Below are 6,951 nucleotides of genomic sequence, written 5' to 3'. Positions count from 1 at the left end.
GAGACACAGAATCTAAAGCAGGCTGCAGGCTCTGAGCTGTCAGCACAGAGCCCGATGCGGGACTCAAACTCACGAACTGTGAGATCATGTCCTGAGCCGAGTCAGACACTCAGCTGACTGAGCCACCCAGGCACCCCTGGTAAGTTCTTTATAGATTGTGGATACTAACACTTTATTTGATATGTTATTTGCAAATATCTTCTCCCATTACGTTAGTTGCCTTTTAGTTTTGTTGATTGTTTCCTTCACCATGCAAAAGCTTTTTATCTTGATGAGGTCCCAATAGTTCGTTTTTGCTTTTGTTTCCCTTGCCTCTGGAGACATGTCAAGTAAGAAGTTGCTATAGCCTAGGACAAAGAGGTTGCTGCCTGTTTTCTCCTGTAAAACTTCCATGTTTTTCTGTCTCACATTTAGATCTTTCATCCAGTTTGAACTTATCTTTGTGTCTGGTGTAAGAAAGTAGTCCAGTTTCATTCTTCTGTATGTAGCTGTCTAGGTTTCACAGCACCATTTGTTGAAGAGACCTTCTTTTTTCCATTGAATATCTTTCCTACTTTGTCAAAGGTTAGTTGATCATATAGTTGTGAGTCCATCTATTCATTTTCTATTCTGTTCCATTGATTTATGTATCTATTTTTTCTGTAGTATTGGTGACTATAGTTCTGTAGTACAGCTTGAAGTCTGGAATCGTTATGCCTCCAGCTTTGTTTTCTTTTTCAAGATTGCTTGGACTAAACAGGATCTTTTGTGGTTCCATACAAATAATAGGGTTGTGTGTTCTAGCTCTATGAAGAATGCTGGTGGTATTTTGATAGGGATTGCATTAAATATGTATATTGGTTTGGGTAGTATAAGCATTTTAACAATATTTTTTCTTCCAATCTATGATGATGGAATGTTTTTCCATTTCTTTGTGTCATCTTCAATTTCAGTTATATACAGTTCAGGCTACAAATATTTTATGTCTTAGTTTAGGTTTATTTCTAGGTATCTTCTGATTTTTGGTGCAGTTGTAAATGAGATCAATACCTTGATTTTTCTTTCTGCGGCTTCATTTTTTGGTGTATAGAAATGCAGCAGATTTCTGTATGTTGATTTTGTATCCTGCAACTTTACTGAATTCATGTATCAGTTCTAACAATTTTTTGGTGGAGTCTTTGGGGTTTTCCATGTAGAGTATCATGTTGTCTGTGAATAGTAGATGTTTGACTTCTTCCTTGATGATTTGGATGCCTTTATTTCTTTTTATTATCTGCTGAAGCTAGGACTTCCAGTACTACGTTAAATAACAATGGTGACACTGGACATCCCTGTCTTGTTGCTGACTGTAGCAGAAAATCTTTCAGTCTTTGCCCATTGAGGATGATATTAGCTGTGGGTATTTCATATATGGATTTTATGATGTTGAGGTATGGTCCCTCTATCCCTACTTTGTTGAGGGTTTTTATCAAGAAATGATGCTGTACTTTGTCAAGTGCTTTTTCTGCATGTTTTGAGAGGATCATATGGTTCTTATCCTTTCTTTTATTAATGTGGTGTATCGCATTGATTGATTTGCGAATACTGAACCACCCTTGCAACCCAGGAATAAATCTCACTTGATCATGTTGAATGATTCTTTTAATGTACTGTTGGACCCCATTTGTTATTATCTTGTTGACAATTTTTGCATCCATTTTTATCAGGGATATTGGCCTGTAATTCCTGTGTGTGTGTGTGTGTGTGTAGTCTATGTCTGGTTTTGGAATGAAGGTAATGCTAGCCTCATAGAATGAGTTTGGTAGTTTTTCTTCCATTTCTATTTTTTTTGGAACAGTTTTATAAGAATATGATTTAACTTTTTAAATGTTTGGTAGAATTCGCCTGTGGAACCATCTGGCCCTGGACTTTTGTTGGGACATTTTTGATTACTGATTCAATTTTTTTGCTGGTTATTGGCCTATTCAAGATTTGTATTTCTTCCTGTTTCAATTTTGGTAGTTTATATGTTTCTAGGAATTTGCCCATTTCTTTCAGGTTGTCTAATTTGTAGGCATATAATTTTTCATAATACTGTCTTATAATTGAAGGCACCTGGATGGCTCAGTTGGCTAAGCATCCAATTCTTGATTCCAGTGCAAGTCTTGATATTACAGTTCATGGGATTGAGTCCCATGTCAGGCTCTGTGGTATCTATATATTGGGATTCTCTCTCTCTCCCCCTTTCTCTCTGTCCCTCCACCACTCATGTGCTCTCTCTCTCAAAAAAAAAATAAATAAACTTAAAAAGAGACATAAAGGATACAAATAAATAAAATCATGAATGAGAGGAGAGATCACAACCAATACCACAGAAATACAAACTATTAAAAGAGAATATTTTTTAAATATTTATTTATTTATTTAAAGAGACAGAGGAAAAAGAGAGAGAGAATATGTGAGAGAATGGGGGAGGGGCAGAGAGAGAGGAGAGAGAGAGAATTCGAAGTAGACTCTGCACTGTCAGTGAAGAGGTGGATGTGGGACTCAAACTCATGAAAGGTGAGATCATGAGCTGAAGTCAAGAGCTAGATGCTTAACCAACAGAGCCACCTAGGTGTCACTCTCTTCTTTTTCATAAGTTGGCTGGGGTTTGTTTCTGTATCATTTATTTCTGCTTTTATCTGAATTATTTCCCTTCTTTTGCTGACTTTAGGCCTCATTTGTTGTTCTATTTCTTTCTCCTTTTAGTGTAAGTTTAAGTGGTGTGTTTGAGATTGTTTTTTCTCCTTGAGGTAGACTTGTACTGCTATATACTTCCCTCTTAGGACTACTTTTGCTGCATCCAAAGGTTTTAGACCTTCTTGTTTTCATTTTCATTTATTTCCATGTATTTTTTTAAATTTCTTCTTTAACTTCCTGATTGACCCATTTATTTTTTAGTAAGATTTTCTTTAACTTCTATGTATTTGTGGTCTTTCCATTTTTTTCTTGTGGTTGATTTCAACTTTCATAGTATTGTGCTCAGAAAATATACATGATATGATCTCAATCTTTTTGTACTTGTTGAGGCCTTTAAGTCATTATTTTGTAAGACTGAATTGCTGGCCAAAACATGATGTGATGGTACTAAAGTTATTTGTCCCCAAAACCAAGAAATGGGGTTGGTTGCTGTTTTAAGAGAATTGAGGGCTCAAAATGGAGGTCTTGATTAGGGAATGTCTGTGCTTCCCAGACTATGAATGACCCTCAGTCTTACCCCATTCCTTCTTTGTGTATGAGCGCAGTAAACAACACACTGTCATACTGTGTTGTAGAGAGAAGATAGACAACTGACATCTACAGAGTGGTCATTCTACCTAACTTATTATGAAGAACACATTTTTCAGTAAAATACTTTAGATGAGCATTTTTTATAGATTTGAATATTTTCATCTGTTGGGTCTATACTGAAATGTGGATCATATGCCTTCCTCTGATATATTTCTTCCAATCCACAATCTTCTCCTTTGCATCTAGCCAGCCCTTTAGCCACTGACGAAAAAAAAGTAAGTTAGGTGTATTGTATATTGCATCTTCTACTTCATATCCACTCTTCCTCAGTGGACTATCCTGCAGAGACATTTATAAATTGGTTTGAATGCTTTCCTGTTTATTGAGATATAATTTACATATAGCGTTGTGTAAGTTTGATCAAATAAAAAATAGCATGCATCCTGGATACCATAGGTAAAAGATAATATCAGTATGGGCCTATTTTGGAAAATTCTGTGCATGTCAGTTTTGATTGATGAAAGATTATTATTGTCTTAATATATGGTTTTTTTTGTTAGCCTCTCTCAGAACCATCCTCTTGTTTTCTCTACCTTGCTCTATTATGCTGGAGGTGACAGCTACAGGATCCCCTTCTTGGACTATATAACACTTTGTCTTCTTGGATTTGGTCATTTGAAGAGATAGGGAGGAAATCAGAGGAGAGTGAAAAGAGGTCAGGAATTTTATAATCCCCTTTGTTTACCTACCCCAATACAATTCTGGCAGTTACTGCATTCCACTAGAGTTACCTCTCCTGTTTGGAAGTCTTTTCCATAGCACCACCTTTCAACTGGGTTCTTGTAACTATTGTCTTTTCCTTGCCATTCAAAGGCCCCACTATTGCATCTCTCTGCTCCTTGTTAGTTTCCTTGTCCCTGATCACACCTTTGCAAATATTTGCTAAGTTAAATTATCTTTGCCACCCCATTAAATCTGCTGCATCAGTTTTTTTTAGCATGCATTATGTTTTATGCTAATATATTGACTAATATATTGGCTCTGCCAACATTTGTCACTGAGCATCTAGTTTGTGAATAGAAGTCACCCCAGAAGATGTCTATCACATTGTAACCTTTGATTAGAAGAATTAGCATTGGAAAAACATGTGATATGTCAAATATTTGCAATGTACTTCAAATATTTCTTTAATAATGTTTTTAATACTATTATAATTTAGTGACTACTATATTAACAAGAGTGACAAATCATTAGTATAGTATAGTCAAGTCCATATCACTTGTCATTCTTAATTATAATGTGATGTTTTCCCTTCAGTTGTAAGAACAAGTCTCCCTTATATAAACATAGTGCACATATGGCAATGCTAATAAATGAGCAATCACAGCATACTAAAGCATTAGGAATGCATTTACTTGCTCGCAAACATGTGTTCTGTATAATGACATTGGCATATTCTATAAATTTAGTAGAAGTCCTGCCAAATTTTAAGCAATATGGAAGAGTAGCATAATTATGATAAAAAGAATGTTAAGGATGGTCACAGTAGTATCTAAGAATACTAGTATTGGTACTAAAAAGTAGGAGAATTAGATGGGGGAGGGGACAGAGGAGTGAAAGGATAAAAAACCATAGCTAACATTCACAAAGACTAACAAAGTTCCTGACAATGTGCAAAGCGCCCTACATTTCTAATCTCATTTAATAATCACAACAAAGCTAAGATGTAGGCACAGTTGTTACACTCATAACATGAAGATACTGAGGATCAGGGGAAAATAGGAGAAAACCGAGATGAAAAACCTTAAGGACAGTGGGGATAGACTACTTGTTATCTAGCCTTTAATGTTGGAGCCACAGTCTTGTGCTTATCACAAATAGAGTTGTAATTGACCTGTCATTTCATCTGTTTCAAATTCAAATATTCTACTGTATGTCGTCTTCTATATTTTTAACTACTTTTGCTAATTTACCAACTAGATTGCAATAAGGTCTACCACCTATTGACCCTAACAAATTTTCACCGTCCAGTCACCTCATTTATGCATTATTTACTTGCTCAGCTGGGTTATATTGTACAGTTTATAGTTCATAATTACAATTACTCCCATGCATATATCCTCAATTCATTTTTATATAGATAAACTATGCTTCTTTTTAAATAAGGATTCTGGATTTAATTTTGGATCCTAGGTATCTTGAAATTTATTTTTTGCAATAAATTCAATGTGTAGTGAAGTGAATCCAGGTAGATGGCTCTGAACTATAGCTCAGATTGGGAAAATTTATGGAATAATATCAATTCCATTACCAAAGCATGGAAGAAAATCAGAAAAAATGGGGTAAATAGGAGAATGCTTGGGATTCTACACTTTGGATAAGCTTCCAGGTAATGATGGTGCTGATCTGAAGACCACAGTGTGAATAGGAAGGGACTGTTGAATGTTCTGGGGCAGGAGGGTGGGGGTTGTCTTTAAAAGAAGGAAAAGATAGGTTGGTAGTTGGGGAAAGTGGCAAGCTGGAGGGAAGGTTTTTGTTGTTGTTATTAAGATGAAAAACACATCAGCACACTGGTACTTTGGTGGGAAGGAATTAATGGTGAGAGAAAAGTGGAAGATTCAAAAGGAAGAGAATAGTAAAGGAATCACAGGTGGCTTAGGGCCTAAAACCTAGAAGAAATACAGAACATAAATGTAAAGACTGGCCCTGGACTTTAAAAAGGGCCAACATCTCCTCTTCTGAGACTCTTCTGAAGGTTGGAATAAGTATCCAACTATGTTTTTGCTGACTTCATTTCTGGCAGGTTTTCAAGGAACTATCCTTTAAATTTCATTTTCCCCTCCTCCTCCTTTTTCAGTGCCTCTCCTCTGTTCAGTGCCTCCTAAATCTGTTCTAAATCTGTCCCCTGGTCCTGTGTGGGTTGGGTTTGCTTTGCTTTGTTTTTTTTTTTTTTTTTTTTTTCAAACCACCTTTGGATTTCATTCTTGCATTTTTTTCTCTGTTTCAACTCTTGCCAAAGAACTAATCCTTACCTCTTGCATTACTTGAAGCAAAGTGTGCTTCCTTCAAAAAGACCAATCTCTCCTTTGTTTATTCACCTGGCAAAAATAAAGAAAAGACAGCTACACTACTAAACTATGCACTAAATACAGATTGTCTCTCAATGTCTCCTTACTCCAAAACTGTACCTAAGATCTCAGTGTTAATCCCATCACTTGGATCTCAACGCCTTTTACCTACCCAAGATATCATTCTTAAAATTGTGTACTGCTTCTCACACATGATCCATCTTTAAATAATCTTTTGAGTTATAATTACATGTGGTAGAATGTATTTATTGTAATTGTACAGCTTGGTAAGTTTTGGCAAAGGTATATTCTTTGGAACCATCACCACAGGGAAGAACTAGAATCATTCTATCATCCCAAAAATGTTTCCCCATAGTCCTCTAGTAAATTCCCCCAATTCTGGTCCTAGACTAATCCCTGATGTGCTTTCTGTTACCATGGATTACTTTTGCTTGCTCTTGAATTTCCAAAAACAAGTGGAAACATACAGTATGCATTCTGTTTATGCATGATTTCATTCCTTTCAGTTATGTTTTTGAGTTGTATCTGTGTTTTATTTATCTATAGTTTATGTCATTTCAGTGACATAATGAATTGCATTATATGGCTGTTTCACAATTTAATTACCCATTTATGCGTTGACAGACACTTG

At 35.8% G+C, this 6,951-nt stretch overlaps 1 long non-coding RNA gene across 1 annotated transcript; it reads right to left on the bottom strand.

Moving 5' to 3' along the window:
• Positions 1-3,352: 3,352 nt before the first annotated feature.
• On the bottom strand, positions 3,353-6,337 carry LOC109276522 (uncharacterized). Its single transcript, XR_002084708.2, has 2 exons — positions 6,264-6,337; positions 3,353-3,492 (listed from the first exon to the last, which is right to left on the bottom strand). It is a non-coding gene; the product is annotated as an uncharacterized LOC109276522 (long non-coding RNA).
• Between the last annotated feature and the right edge of the window lie 614 nt (positions 6,338-6,951).

This window comes from Panthera pardus, unplaced genomic scaffold (assembly GCF_024362965.1).
Source record: "Panthera pardus isolate Hobbes unplaced genomic scaffold, ASM2436296v1 HiC_scaffold_15, whole genome shotgun sequence".
Taxonomy (NCBI): Eukaryota; Metazoa; Chordata; class Mammalia; order Carnivora; family Felidae; genus Panthera; species Panthera pardus.
This window is presented reverse-complemented; position numbering and strand designations above follow the sequence as displayed.